Source organism: Sander lucioperca, chromosome 7, assembly GCF_008315115.2.
Source record: "Sander lucioperca isolate FBNREF2018 chromosome 7, SLUC_FBN_1.2, whole genome shotgun sequence".
Classification (NCBI taxonomy): Eukaryota; Metazoa; Chordata; class Actinopteri; order Perciformes; family Percidae; genus Sander; species Sander lucioperca.
In genome coordinates this window covers 35,809,128-35,824,839 of record NC_050179.1, presented here as the reverse complement: position 1 = coordinate 35,824,839, position 15,712 = coordinate 35,809,128, and the positions used below count along the sequence as shown (strand labels likewise).

The 15,712-nt window shown below is 43.4% G+C and overlaps 1 protein-coding gene and 2 long non-coding RNA genes across 4 annotated transcripts in view; 2 read left to right on the top strand and 1 right to left on the bottom strand.

Moving 5' to 3' along the window:
• LOC118495511 overlaps positions 1 to 2,015 on the top strand; it is a 22,929-nt gene extending 20,914 nt beyond the window's left edge. Inside the window, exon 3 of the long non-coding RNA XR_004897956.1 lies at positions 1,931 to 2,015. This is a non-coding gene — a long non-coding RNA (uncharacterized LOC118495511). The remainder of the gene's footprint in view (positions 1 to 1,930) is intronic.
• immp2l (inner mitochondrial membrane peptidase subunit 2) overlaps positions 1 to 15,712 on the top strand; it is a 194,309-nt gene that overhangs the window by 116,297 nt on the left and 62,300 nt on the right. The window lies entirely within an intron of this gene.
• LOC116036384 overlaps positions 1 to 15,712 on the bottom strand; it is an 18,967-nt gene extending 3,255 nt beyond the window's left edge. Inside the window, exons 1-2 of the long non-coding RNA XR_004101580.1 lie at positions 15,700 to 15,712; positions 7,748 to 7,856 (exon numbers count right to left, since the gene is read on the bottom strand). This is a non-coding gene — a long non-coding RNA (uncharacterized LOC116036384). The remainder of the gene's footprint in view (positions 1 to 7,747; positions 7,857 to 15,699) is intronic.

Here is a 15,712-nt window from a genome sequence, read left to right as displayed (position 1 = left end):
GTCTTTCGTGATGCGTTTTTTTTTTAGCTTTTTGCCTTTAACTCTCCTGTTCAAATGTGACCCATTTTCAAAAAGCTTCTATATCAGAAATTTGAGGGGTTTTTTTTAACCAAATTGTCAAAAACAAAAAAAGTGGACTGTTTCGTACAACACTCTTCACAAGTAAAATAAATGATCAGTTCACTACTTTCTTCGAATATGGGTTTTTTATTCAATTTGAAAGCATTTGATTGAAAAAAAAGATAAAAGAATGTTGAAAAAAGTGACAACGCTTCAAAAACGTGGGGAAAAGCACAGAAAAATATCAACAAAAACATCGAACAAAAGTGACGAAAAAATCGAACAAAAGTGACGAAAACATCGGGGAAAAGTGTCCAAAAAAAAGACCAAAACTTTTTGACCCAGAAAAACTAAAAGTTGCCTGGTCAACAACATAAGGGTTAATCGATAGGACAGCTAGGTGAGAAAGGGGAGAGAGTATATGTGCGCCTGCTCTACCCACTGAGCAACCCGGCCACTCGCGATGCGTTTTTTGCGCCAGTTGATATTGCGATGACAAAATGGCGATGACGATGCTTAAAAAAAAGATATACTGTGCAGCCCTAGTGGTGCTCATCATTCCCATGAAGATCATTTTAACCATGAAGAGTGAGTGAAGAATGTAAGTTGTTAATCCATAGTCAACCTGCATTGCTTTGTTAATATAATATACTATAAAGTAGGTATAGAATATACATAAAATATGGATTAAGTCTTTAAACATCTCTGATTATTTCTTGTGATATGTAACCTTTTGAGTGTTGAAAGCAATGAAAGCACAGCGTGTTCATTATTAATAAGGTGCGTTATTTACTTTATAATTCATGGGGCACATGGTAAATGTGTGTGGATAAATATTTCAGTAGTACCTTCAAGTCTTGAAGGTTGTGTTCTGAAAGTTGTGTCTTGAAGGTTGTGTCGTTCAGGTTGTCGTACAGGTTGTGTCCTGAAGGTTATGTCTTACCGGCAATTTCCACTGGATGCGGAACGTCTCAGGAACGTCGACGGAGTCATTAGGTTGAAAATAAAACATCCGGTTACTTTTCAAAATAAAATACACCGTGCTCACGGCGGATCATATCTCCCTGCACTACACCTTGAAAACACAGCTCAGAGTAGTTCCCCCTCTACTCCTCTGGATGGAAACAAACTGTTGTTGGTTTTGTGGTTCTGTTTATAGAAACTACATCCTGTTATATCGCGCAAACATACATGAATTTGTGAGATCTCGTGGTCGGCTGGCCGCAGCCGTTATGCAACAAATCCAGACCTGGTGAGTATTGACGGACGGGGGAGCATGCAGCCGCTCTGCAGCGGAGCCGGTCCGCAGACGTTCTACATCCTGTGGAAATCCACGGTTACAGGCTGTTTCTTGAAGGTTGTGTCTCACAGGTTGTGTCCTGAAGGTTGTGTGATGTTGGCTGCCGTCATACCTCCAGCCAGCGGTGATTTATCTAACCCTTGTTTTTTATTCTCCGGTGAGGGCCAGGTTGCCCTTTGACCCCCTCGTCTCTCTATTACCTCCACTTTCTTTATTGGTTCCTCTCCGTCCTCCAGCTCTTCAGAGGCCGGCTCCATCTTTTAATATGACCTGCTTAATATTTCAGTCCTTCTCTCAACATCCTGCAGGGCGGCCTGAGCACTGGCATAACAAAACCACTGGAATTTAACCCTTAAAAATTCACACTTTCAACTTTTTTGTTGCGTTTTTCAACCTTTTTTTAGCACTTTATTTCACCAGTATATACCGTACACCACTAACACCAACTTATAACCGCTAGTTTTACACTTATATTTAGAATTCATGGTCAATAAACCCTAATTTATATGAAATGATATCTAACTTTTGTGTCTAAAAAAAGCAGAAATTAAGAATTCTTTTGTTTAATAGTTAAGATCAGAGGAACGTTTGTTGATGGATAATCACAGACTGTCAAAGGTAAGTCAGAATAATGCTATACAATTGAATAAAACACAGTCCCTTCAGAAAAACGTGATTATGTGATCTCATAATTCGTGCCAAAGTGAGCATATTTATGCGGGGTCCGCATTTTTCAAATACGCCGCACTTTCGCCGCATAAGTTTGCACGCAAAATATGCGGGGCTTGCAAGATTTCATAATCGCCGCATTTTCGTTGCAAAAAAGTCACATATATCTTAGCTCCTGCAATTTCATCTCATAAAATTGCATAAATATTCCGCATATTCCATCGCATTTTTTAAGAAAACGTGCCGCATAATCAAGGATTTTTGCCCGCAACGATCACAAAAAAACTTTTCTGGAAGGACTGAAAACACTCAAAATTCAATGAAAGCAGTGAACTGATCCTTAATTTTACTTTTGAAGAGCGTTATGTTGCCCACATACGTATATCCATGATATATGTGGGCAGTTAGGTGAAAGAAACCCAAATTTCTGATGTAGAAACTTTGAAAACGCGTTAAATTTGACCCGAGGACAACATGATGATTAAACACATGTGGTCCTCACAGAATAGGTTTTGCTTTAGACGTCAACATATAATGAATTGGTTAAATTTCACATATTGCCCTATCTTGCACCCGGCGCAGCGCAAAGCCCGACGCAAGTGTCTTTGCTAGTTTAAGACTGACACAGTTGTCAGTTTCCCGTCCAGCGTCCACGTTGTTTAAACAGCAAATAGTGTGCTGGTCTTATAGGGAGGTGTGTTCAGGTGCATTCTGGGCGTGCTGGTCTTATAGGGAGGTGTGTTCAGGTGCATTCTGGGCGTGCTGGTCTTACAGGAAGGTGTGTTCAGGTGCATTCTGGGCGTGCTGGTCTTACAGGGAGGTGTGTTCAGGTGCATTCTGGGCGTCCTGGTCTTACAGGGAGGTGTGTTCAGGTGCATTCTGGGCGTGCTGGTCTTACAGGGAGGTGTGTTCAGGTGCATTCTGGGCGTATTGCTATCTTGAGGCAGCGGAAAGTGGTTGCGCCATTGATCAACAAAAACCTGGTCTAAAGTCAATAACCCAGCATTTCATTGTTATTTTAACAGAGCATTAGTAAAATGCTCCTAGGCTCGTGCACAGCGCGCACACTATGCTTGTTACACACACAGGGACGCACAGCAGCACACACACATGCAGAAGATTACAAATAAAAATATTACGGTGCAAATCCTCCATCATAACAGCAATGCTCCAAGGTCCAAACGCGCCTGGCTTTTAAAGGGAATGGGAGATGATCTCTGATTGGTTGATTGCATGTTCCGCCCAAAACACACCTCTGATTAATGAAGACACTAAGTACAACCCTTTAGAACAATGCGCCCGGCGCACGGAGCCTTTTTTCCGCTGTCAAACCGTCGTCAAAGCAAAAGTGGATTTGGACACGCCCTAAACGCACCTGCGCCAGGCGCTTCACGCCGTGCGCTTAGATCATTAAAATAGGGCCCTTAATGTCATAAACTATAATGAAGAGATATTTTGCTAATTTAAATCCAGCTCTGTGTCGTGGCCGTGTGGGTTGTGTGTGGCTTCCCTCGGTTGCGCCAGTGCACGGAGCCTTTAGAGGGAGGACAGTCTCCGAGCTATCTAGTAGCTATTTCCAGAGTGGAAGACAGTCCAACAGACCAACATTACCATCTCGAGAGCTAGCATGGATAAAAGTTACCAAACACTTTAATAAAAATCCAAGCCTATATTTAACCTTTGAAGTATTAGCAAAATATTCATAAAACATATATGAAGTGAGAACCCTCTGTGGCAGTACTGCATGTGTGATGTTCAAATCGAGCTTCCTGAACCATTAGTTATATTTGCTGACCCAGTTTAAAGTAGGCTCAAGGAATGGCAATGCACTGTGTTTTCTGCCATCGTGGCTGAGATTCATACAGTACGTCTCGTACAGTGTTGGCCGTGTGGGAGTATTACACCACGTCGGAGCTAGATCAGCGACATAAACTGCCACAACTAAGACAACTCTCGTCCTTGTTAACCACAGTATTTGAGAAAGTGAGAAAAGTCCCCGCGGACTATGCAAAGCTAAAAGATAATGTCTTTTTAGATTTGAGTAAAGATATATATTCAGTCAAAATTAGCGCAAACGTGGGCTTTAAATATGTTAAAGGTGCCCTGCCACACGTATTTCATTACTTTGTGGTAATGTGTGAAGTTCTACCATGGACTCTGTAACATTTTTTGTGGAAATAATGCCTTGGTTACCTTGTTTCAAGCCATTCTAGCGTGGTATAGAAAGCCTGCAGGAAGACGATTTGTGCCAGTTCTCATTAATATTCAGTGAGCTAAGCTGCTTAGCCAATGAGAGCCTGGCTATCAGCATCCTTTACCCAGCGCAACTGGGCGAGCTCATGAATAGTAATGAGCTCAGGCAACACCACGTCAGACTGACCAGCTTTTGTAATTAGCCTGATTTCTCCACTTATTTCTGTTCAGTGGTTAGAGCTGACAGAGGAGGGAGCAGTTCATTTTCACATTCACCACATAACACAAACACATATGGACATATTTCAAAAAATACAAGTAAAAACGGTTTTGTGTGGCAGGGCACCTTTAAGTTAACTCAGGTTAACCTTAGTAATTGAAGGGGCGGACTGAAAGTATTTATGCCCATTAAATTAAAGCCACATGTGGCATTAATTCACAGGTAGGTTTACTCTCTTTTCAGCTGTTTAAGACTGCAGACGGTCTTCTCAGCCAGCATGTTTTAAACATTTTTGATTTCATCACGTTGAGTTTGCTGGAGCTCGTGTGAGGCCATCTGCCGCTCGCCAAGACTGAAATCTGACAGCGATCCTGACAGCAGCCAGCGGGGGTTTGACTCAATCACTGACTTCTCCCACTCGGGTAGTTTACATCAGGAGATTCACCTGCTCAACTCTGAAAACTTCAACCTGAAAGTCATCTCTTTAACTTTAAATTTAGTACCCCGCTGTGTCGGACGATTAGGGCTACAAGAAAAATATTGTGTATAGCAGGCATTAAAGCTATAGTGCGCAAGTATCGTCCGTTACATCCAAGCCATTGCCAAGTGAGTTGATACATTGAGCATCAGCTTCTCAAAACTCTCTCTGTATTTCCAACAGATTCTCACTCCCATCTCGTAAAATACGGCCGCTTGGTCAGGTGCCTTTGTCGTTGTTATTGACACTAAAAGTCTCCTTTAGCGCCATATAACGCGATTTAACTAAACACGCTTGGTCGGGACTATTGCCGTCTCTTTTGACGTCCCTTTTGAGAAAAAGGCCGTGACACGTGGAAAGGGGACGTTTGACTTTAGGAAAAGGTCGTGGGTGGGCTTACGTTTCCGTGACGATGTCATCAAGACGCATACTCGCTTTTTAGCGTGTTTATCAACGCCGTTTGGCCTCCATTGACTAACATTACCTTGCGATCGCGTGTGAATTGACACCGTAGCGAGTAGTATGAAAGGGCGAAAATCTGCGTAGGGAGGTTGGTCGGGGGGGAGGATTGGTCAAACACAGGACTTTCACCCAGGAGACCGGGGATCGGGTCCCGTGTGTGATGTTTCCTAAACCCAACCGTAGCCTCGCAATAACACGTAGCCTCGTGATAACACACCACATGGCTTTAGAAAGTGCCGTGTATAAGTCCCTCCAGAAAAACGTGATTATGCGATCGCATAATTCAATGCATAATCAGCCAAAGTCTGCATATTTATGCGGGGGGGGGCGCATTTTTTCAAATACGGCGCACTTTCACCGCATAAATTGCCGATTTCCGCACAAAATATGCGGGGCTTGCATGATTTCATAATCCCCGCATTTTCCTTGCAAAAAAGTCACACATATATCTTAGCAGAAAGTTGAAAAATGTTGCGTTTACTTCACACAAGAGCAGCCATTTTCCTCTGTTGCCATGGGAACGTTATGAAGTGACGTAATTACGCGACGTGAACATCATCGAAAAGCTGCAAACCCCGCGATGAAGCCACGATGAAACCACAGTTTTTGCAAGTTCCCGCAATTTTTGCAAGTTCCCGCAATTTCATTGCATAAAATTGCATAAATATCCGGCATATTCCATCGCATTTTTTAAGAAAACGTGCCGCATAATCTAGGATTTTTACACACAACAATCACAAAAAAACTCCGCATTTTTCTGGAAGGACTGGTGTATGTTTACTCTGTGACGTTGCAGACTGCCGTCCGCTGTATACAGCGTAGACATACACGCGGATAGCTCAAAATGCGTACAGATAACACGCCACTTGGCTTTAGGAAAGTGGCGTGTATGTTTACCCGAAGTCATGATGTCATGTTGCTCCAGCTGAAAGGACTTCCATGTTACAGCCATTTATTAACAATCAGGGCTCTGCAGCGGCTGCTATGATTCTGAAAATAATCATAAAGAAACAGTGCTACATATTTACAGTTAAACGGCGTCAAACAACCAAGGTGATGTGGTTGTCAGAGGTGCAGAGAAGCTGCTCAGTCAGGTTTAAATCCATAAGATGAGTCTTTCATCTCAGGACAAAACTAAACAAGCCTGAGAACAAGGCGAGGCAGCTGAGATGGGAGGTTTTATTCCTGTGTTGATGAGACAGAAGGTGGAAGAGATTCTGCCAACCAGCTCAGTTTATAGCTCCGTGTACGCTCTGGATGCTGTTTCCCCTCTCTGAAGATAAATCACCCTCTTCTGGACTTCATATAGGTTTAAATTAGCTTTTTCTAAAACCTCACAGCGTAGCTTTAAACATTTATTGACAATAGCGACTCTGCCCGACTCGGCGTGCTGGAGGGTTTATCCGTGAGTACATCCGTCCGGTGATGAATTCTGGTCATTTTCAGTGCAGGACGGCAGCTGTTACCTTCTTGCTCGATGTCCGCCGAATGTTTTCTCATCAGGTTTTCAGCATTAAGGGGAGATTGATGGATCTATTTTCTCTTTGCCAGGCCTGTCTGGGACGTGTAAAGACTTATCTGTCGGGAGTGCGAGTCTCCCGCTACAGTACACTTCCACTCAATAGGAGGGGAGGAAATGACTTTTTGGCCTCCAAAAGTACACCTCGGAGCAGATGAACTCGGGCAAGTCGTTATGTCATCGATCCCTGAAGCATTGAACCATCAGGCCCAACTCACTACAGGCCAGACTCTGACATTGATCACTGCCGCCTGCTGTTAAATAGGGATGTATGATAAAACCTGGTTCCTACGAAAGTTGCTCAGTGTGGCATTAAGCCAAAAAAGTCCATCTTTGCGTGTAAAATTACCCAGATGATTGGGCGCTCACATAGAGCAGGCCCGGCACATTTTCTGGGGACCCGACTGCCCTAAAGGCCAATTTATGCTGCTGCGTTAGAGCGACACCATGGGTATGTATGTATGTATGTATGTATGTATGTATGTATGTATGTGGAGATTCGGACCCTACGCCGTAGCCTGACATGCACCTCTCAAAAAATGTAACTACAGGCCGCGGCGACGCAGAGCTCAACAGCTGTGATTAGTCCGCTTGGCCGTGGCTTGGTAGCATCGCATTTCCCCCGACTCATTTCCAGGTTCTACTTCTTCGTGAACAACAGATTTCCCACCGTGGTCAGAAAGAACAGAGGAGACACTTTGTTTCTCTCACTACCACTCTAAAGTCGGTACTCGCTCCCAAGCTAATCCCCACTCACTCTCTCACTCGCTCTAGCACACACTCCCCACACACACACACACACACACACACACACACACGGGTCCTGCTATTCTCTTAAAGAGATACGCTAGAACAACGCAGACACCAGTGCACAAGTATAAACATCAGGCCACTTACGCAGGCTACGGCGAGAGCTCTGTGTAGAGCCCCCCGCAGAAGCATAAATCCGCCTTAACTTGCGTGTGTCTCAGTGCTTCATCACACTTTTCGTTGCTTTGATTAGTTGTACAATAGGTCTAACCAATTGCGTCCAGAGGCATTTTAGACCATGCCCACTGGCGCTCGTTGAGCCTCCATCTAAAACGCTCCCGTTTCCACCAGCTGACATTTTGCAACATAGAAATAAAATTGATTATGGATAATTTTATTTCTATAGATTGTAGCTGACTCCACCAGCTGACTTCTCTATTGGCTATTAAATCCATAGACAGTACAATTAATGGACAATGTGACGCCGTAGATTTCCACGGAGACAAGCGAAGTCTATTAGAAGCACTTTCCCGGTGATGTCTGAGCGTTACTGAGCAGCCTCCAACTGAGCTTGAAGACGTAGATGTGACGTGAGCAACCTGTCTGAAAGTTGGAAGTCTTCTGGTAGCTGTGCCAAGAGAAATCTCAATCATTCCCAATCTAGCAGAGACGGAGAGCGTAGGTATATGTAAGGAGATAACATAGACACAGGCTAATTATTGATCACTAAAATGATAGTTAACATTAGTAATTAAACTTAAACAGCTAATGGAAGTCCAAACTGCCTGAGAGCTTCTCCTGTACTATACGGTAATTCCTCTACTATGAGACAGTAAGTCTCGTGGTTATGACCCAATCGTTAGCCTATTTTTATAAAAACGTCTGCTACGGAGCCATAACGTGAGCTACAAGGTAATGGAGCCTTTTATACATTGTCGTGTTTCTTTAGAAATAAACAACGGACAAATAGAGTCTTTAAACTCTTCAGATGTAAAGTTATTCTCTGTCAAAGTGACGTCAGAATGAATGGCAGTCAATGGGATGCTAACGGGAGGTGATGGCTTGGTAGCATCAAAATGGCGCCATAGGAGCTACGCTTGGTGCAGGCTCGCTTACCCCCTTGGTTATAAAAGGTGACATCTCTTACGTTCTAAATCCGGCCTCTGGAGACAACTTGCATGTGTCTCTCAGTGCTCCATCACACTTTTCGTTGCTTTGATTAGTTGTACAATAGGTCCATCCAATTGTGTCCAGAGGCATTTTGGTCTGCGCCGTTGAACGCTCCCTTGTGAATCGGAACTGAACGGAGAGCTTCCAGACTTGGGTTGAACCCTAGTTAGGGTTGGGTAGTGTTTGGGGTTTTTCTGATAGCGGTAATAATCAATACCTAAAATATCCACAGATGAATCAACAGTGAGAATAATCGTTCAGGATCATATTTTATTATTACATTTGTAATAATAACATTATTAATTTTCTACATGAATTCAGAATCTGTGCAGCAGCAATCTGAAGGTGTAGCAAAGCAAATACCGACAAACCAACATTCGTTTGAACTTCTCTCTCTCGCTCTCCCTTTTCTCTAGTTACACAACTATTCGTGGCACTTCTCATGTAAACAAACTACAGACTCTGTGCTTTCTCTCAGCCCTGCTTCACACTCGGCCAGCTGCAGCTATTCCCACCTGCCAGTTACCCATTTATAACCACAGCCTTCTGTCATTGGTTGGCTGGAGCTTCCACTGAGGAATAATTTAGACTGAAGCACTCTCCCCGGAGCGTGAATGTCATCAGATTGAGTGCCATCAGTGTGGAGGCTTGCGGTGGAGACGGACCAGCTGAGAAAAGTGCTGCCAGTCGGCCCCGCTGAAAATTGTCTGAGTCACGTGTGTGCTTTTAAAAAGCTTTCTTGTCCAGATGCATGTTTACAGTCCTGCATCGCCGAAACATCTACAGCTGAACAGCTGAATGCACTCGTAAAAGCTCTATACTTGAGACCTAAATACATCCATAAAATAAGCTGTTATCCTGAAAAGGGAAGCACTCTCACTCACTTATTTCTTTAAAGATCTAGCAGACGAGCTAAGGCTGAAGCTCTTAAGGGCAATTTGGGGGTGTTTTTCATCCGATTTTCCCATGCATTGGTTTCTAAGTCACTATTATGAACAACAATCTTTGCAATTGGTCCAGTATTGAGCGAGAACGCTGTAACTGGCAACCGCGAACTGGTCTGCAATGTAACCCTTTAGGACAGATGTTCAGTGTCAGTTTCCGTCCACTAAAAGTTCTGTTTTTGCCGCTGACGGTCTCACATTATTATTCTAAGTGTCAGACAACATTATGAAAGGATCCCTACAGAGATAGACCTTTTAGTTAAAGAGTAAGATCCTTTTAGTTTAACATGAAAACAACCCAGAAATCACCATCACCTGCTGCAGCATTCTCGCTTGATCCTGGACAAATTTAATAAATAATTATAAAAATAATAATAATTGTTCCCATCAGTCACTTAGACACAGAAACATAGGAAAATAGGGTCCAGGTTTTAAAAAAAAAAAAAACCCAGACGTTACCCTTTAAAGTGGAGTTATTTGTCCCGATAATGGCTCCAATTGTTCGGCAGACGCCTGCTGTGCATGGCGATGACATTTTGGCCGAGCGGTAATGAGCAGAGCTAACGGAGCAGCGCCGTTCGGTAGGACGGCAGCGCTCACAACAGCCCGGTCTTAATTTTCCTCTAATCTTCCTCCCTCACCTTGGCTCCCGGCTCTAATCACTGCACTAGGAGGAAGCCAGCGTTTAAATGAAGCAGCTTACCGGGTGATTAGGAAAAGGTAAATTATTCATTACAGAATGTGTAATCATAGAGCAGCCTTGGGCGGGAGGATGAGGGAATTCTGGGACCGCTCTCCCAGAGCGAGACCACACCCTGCCCTCCGCCATTGATGATGGCAGCCATGAGGAACCAGGGGGATGAAAGGAGCCACAGAAAGGTTAGGGAGCTGTGGCAAATCCGTAGGTCGTAAACTACAGGCCTGAAAGCAGCTCGTTAGCTGCCATTGTGAGCTATTCCTCCCAACATCAGGATTTTCTCTTAAAGCCAGAAGAACTTGGTGTGGCGGAATTTCCAGAAACGCCGTGTTGTGTTAAGAGGAGACGAAGGGGAAGCTTAAAGGAGAATTCCAGTCGATTTCAACCCGTAGCTCTGTTGTTTGGAAATTTGGAGTGCTGTCAGTAGCGAGAAAAACTAAACCAATCTGTGCTGTCTACACCGTGTTATCCTCCTGCTACGTTTGCACCCAACAGGCTTAAACAGGGCAAGTTTTAAACGTGCTTTTAGCTAGAGGTCGACCGATTCATCGGTTTTGCCGATTAATCGGCACCGATAGTTGATTGGTGGAACTATCGTTATCGGCAAAAATCCATACCGATGGTTGCGTCCGTTGCTGGAGCGGCTGAGAAGCGCGCGCTGTCATTCATTACACAGTACGCGAGAGCTAAACGTAGAGACTTACTGATTGCTGCAGCTAAAAGCTAACGAGTTAGCCGTCACGGCGGTGTCTTTGGTGTCTTTCTAGCCTTTACAGGTGATGTTCTATCCAGCCTGGAACTTGTGCCTTTTTTCGGGGTTGTTGAGCATTAAATCCAAACTGTTACATCCAAGATTTATCCACTTGATGTCCATAATTCATCACGTTTTCGGTCATTTCTGCCGCTAACTCCGTGCTACCCATAGACAGTAGGTGCTACCGACAAGGGAATCTCCCATGATGCCTTTGTTTATGTTTTCAACCAATGGGAAGGCAGGTCCGTCACACATTACGCCTTATATGGGCATCCAAGCGAGAACAAAGAGTATAGTGGGAGAGATAGATCACCCCAGGTCAGAGATCGTCTGTTACCGTTCTAAACCGTTCTACAGAGAAGAATGGCGTCACTGTTTTGAGATTGTTTGTCCTTTATATGAATTATAATGCTCATTATGTTTATTTTTGCACTGGATGACTCCAAATATGTAGGAGAACTGTTTTAGACAACACACATGCTTGTGTAGCATTGCTGTGGGTGTAATATCAATAAATATGACATTATTATTTTGATTATTGGCAAAAGCGTCTGGACTTTTTTTGAAACAATGTATGTATTTTGTCAACTGTATAAGTTATAAATACTATCGGTCGATTAATCGGTTATCGGCAAATACGGCCCAACCTAGCTACTAGTATCGGTAAAATCCACTATCGGTCGACCTCTACTTTTAGCCTCTAAACATGCTCAAAATGTCATTACAAGTGCCTACCCATGTGCAGTGATTCCTTCCGAAGGAACACAGCAAATCTGACTGGAATATTGGATTGTATGAGTTCAACAATTGACTAGTGTGGACTTGACCGGAAAACAGGAAATAAACAGAGGTATGTGCACTGGCTGGATTAACACAACTTTTATGCCTTTCTGTCAAATCTACTGCAGTCAGATTCCCTGTGTTCCCTCGGAAGGAATCACTGCACATGGGGAGGCTCTTGTAATGACATTTTGAGCATGTTTAGAGGCTAAAAGCACGTTTAAAACTTGCCCTGTTTAAGCCTGTTGGGTGCTAACTCTAGCAGGAGGATAACACAGTGTAGGCAGCACCGATTGTTTTTGTTTTTTTTGCTACTGACAGCACTCCAAATTTCCAAACAACAGAGCTACGTGTTGAAATTGACCGGAATTCTACTTTAAGCCCAGTTCAGACCACAGATTTGCGACTAGACAAGTTGAAACTTGCAGCTACTTGCAACGCGCCTATCCGCAGCGTTCTGAAAGCTGCCAGTTTACACCAACGCGACGAGACGAGACGATGTATCCTATCCATAGCAATGGCTCTTTGTACTTCTGTTCTAAATTCCGACTTTCAGGCTTTTTTTGTAGCTGGATGTCATTCGAAGCGTTTTAAAATATGAATGAGGATAGTGATAGTGAGATACTTGCTGCAGCTGCATTTCTAGTAGAGTTGAAACGGAGAAAGCATTTTATTTCTCTGATTCTCTGCTTTTTTGTTGTGCCGATGCTCCGACAAGCAGAAGCCCCGCAGTCTACGTTATCAGGATAACTGTTTAGAAAACAGGTTTATATTTTAGTGAACTCACAAACAGAAGAATCTTGCAACGGGCGGTCGTGTGCGTGTGACGAGCACGAACACGACAGTTTCAGGGGATTGCGACCGCTTCTTGTCGCGTCACTTGTCATTTACGAGGCGCAACAATCGCTCCCCTTGTGAAAATACAACAAACTGCTTGTTAAATTTAAAAGAAACGAAAGGAAATAGTTTCCAACTTTCTTTCATTGAACAAATTAAACATTGAAATTAATATAAAAGGCACCACTTAAAGTGCTCATATTATGCTCATTTTCAGGTTCATAATACTATTTAGAGGTTATATCAGAAAAGTTTTACATGGTTTAATTATCAGAAAACGCCATATTTTAGTTGTACTGCACATTGCTGCAGCTCCTCTTTTCACCCTGTGTTCAGGTCTCTGTTTTAGCTACAGAGTGAGACCTCTCACTGCTGTAACATCTTTGTTGGCAGTCGCACATGCTCAGTAGCTAGGTAAGGACTACTAGCCAGTCAGAAGCAGAGTATGAGGGCGTGTCCTGACAGTACCTAGGTAAGGACTACTAGCCAGTCAGAAGCAGAGTATGAGGGCGTGCCCTGACAGTAACTAGGTAAGGACTACTAGCCAGTCAGAAGCAGAGTATGAGGGCGTGCTATGCTAGCAGCTAGGTGAGCATTATAACGTGTGTTCCAAAGTGACCACGTTTGTCTCTGAAGTAAAGGCTGGACTACAATAGAGCTGTTTGGAGCAGATTGTGAACAGTGTTTTCTGTTGGAGATGGTAAGTCCCTTTGGGGTGGACTTTGGGCTTTTTCACTTTGTAAACCTATAACGTGCACAAAAAAGATATATAAGACAATAAAGGAAAGAGGAAAAGCATAATATGAGCACTGTAAAAAAGAATGACAGATATATTTATATATATATATCCATGAAGTGCCGTTTTCTACTGATATTTTCTTTCAACTCACAAAAAATCCCTGAGTGTCTTTCGCAGACCTCGCAGCCTTTCGCGACGTGTATTGCGCTAGTTGATATTGCGATGACTTTAAAAAAATGATATATTGTGCAGCCCTTGTATCACATAGACCACACTACTGGAACTGGCTGTATGTGACCGTGTGTTTCTGTACGAATGTGAAACACAATGTCCTGACTCAGTGTTTCCTGGAAAAGATTTTTTTTTAAAAGTAACAGCCGCCACAGAGCCGAGGAGAACAAAGAAATACGTCGGGGGAAGTCATTAATCAGCCTGAATGGTTCCTGCCTCTCTCCTGGAAACAACCTTATCCTGTTAGCGACTGCTATCTGCTTCAGTGTATCAGCGGAGGTTAAGGAGAACGCTCGCCATCTGCGACGCTCCATCATGAGAACACTAATAAAAGCTCAAAAAGATCACCCAAGTCAGCAATGTTGTTCGAGCCTAATGGGCCAGCGAGCGCCAGAAAAATTACTTAAATCCCGGGAGGTTCTGCATGAGGAAAGCTATAAATGAGACTGTTTTCTACTTTAACTTATCCGAGAAACGAGCCACGGGCCTGGCCTAAATTCCAAATGTTTGTAATGGGGTAATAATTCATGAGAAAAATAGCCAAGTTTTATCTTACCACACTAACGTGTAGGCAGAGAAAATGGGACATTTTTAAAAGCGTTGTAATGAGAGGTATTAGTTCACTTCAGCCGGGATCGTTAGGCTGTATTAGCAGAAAATGAAACGGAGGAATAGTGTCGGGTAAACACAGTTAATGTAATCATATATATAACGACTCCAGATATGATCCTGCTGGGACTAAACGTGCAGTCAGGGCTCATTAAGCTGCAGCGGCTTGGTTAGTTCTTGGTGCTTTTGTTGCATCTCTTGCACTTCTTGTTTAGTTGTAGTCCCAGTGAGGTTCAGAATCTCTTTTACGAGTCCCGGCCGAGACAGCGGCATTAAAAGTTTCAGTTCAAACCAAGGGCGTAGCTTTGGGTTCAACGTTGGGGGGAGGGAGGGGGGTTGAGATCTCGACTTTTGAGCACTGGCCAGTTTTGATTATTGGGGGGCTAACCGGCAATTTCCACTGGATGCGGAACGTCGACGGAGTCATTAGGTTTCCATTAAAGTCAATGTGTGTATTTCCACTGACTGCAGAACGTCTGCATCCCGACTCCGTCCCAGCTCCGGCGGTCCCAGCCCTCCGGAGCAGATACCAGAGCTTCTATTGTTGTCGGACGCCGGAGAGCTCCGCAGCAATTCAGCACACGGCAGATAGTGCGGGACAGGAAGTCGAGCACAGAAACAAAATAAAAATCTGGTTAATTTTCAAAGTAAAATCCAGCGTGCTCACGGTGGATCATATTTCCCTGCACTACACCTTGAAAACACAGCTCAGAGTAGTTTCCCCTCTACTCCTCTGGATGGAAACTAACTGGTGGTGGTTTTGTGGTTCTATTCTACGTGAATTCGTGAGATCTCGTGGGTTCTCGAATCCGGACCTGGTGGGTATTGACGGACGGCGGAGCACGCAGCCGTTCCTCAGCGGAGCCGGTCCGCAGATGTTCTGCATCCAGTGGAAATTGCCGGATAAGAACACGTCCCTTCCGACTGCACCTTGGTTAAAAATAAATAATCTTAAAGTATTAAAAGTAAAAATACTCAATGCAGAAAAACCCTCCCATTTAAGAAAATGGAAACAATTCAAACTGTTCTGTCTTTAATCGGATAATAATTCAAGCTTTACTTGTAGACCGTTATATTGTTGGGTATTTTAATTCATAGTAAAACATCATATTTTTATAAACTACATGTGTTTTGTGTGCAGATACCTTAATGTGTAAAGTAACTAGTAACTAAAGCTGTAACAGATGAATGTAGTGGAGTAAAAAGTACAATATTTTTCTCTGAAATGTAGTGCAGTAGAAGTAGAAAATGGCATGAAAAGACAAGACTCAAGTAAAGTACAAGTACCTCAACATTTGGA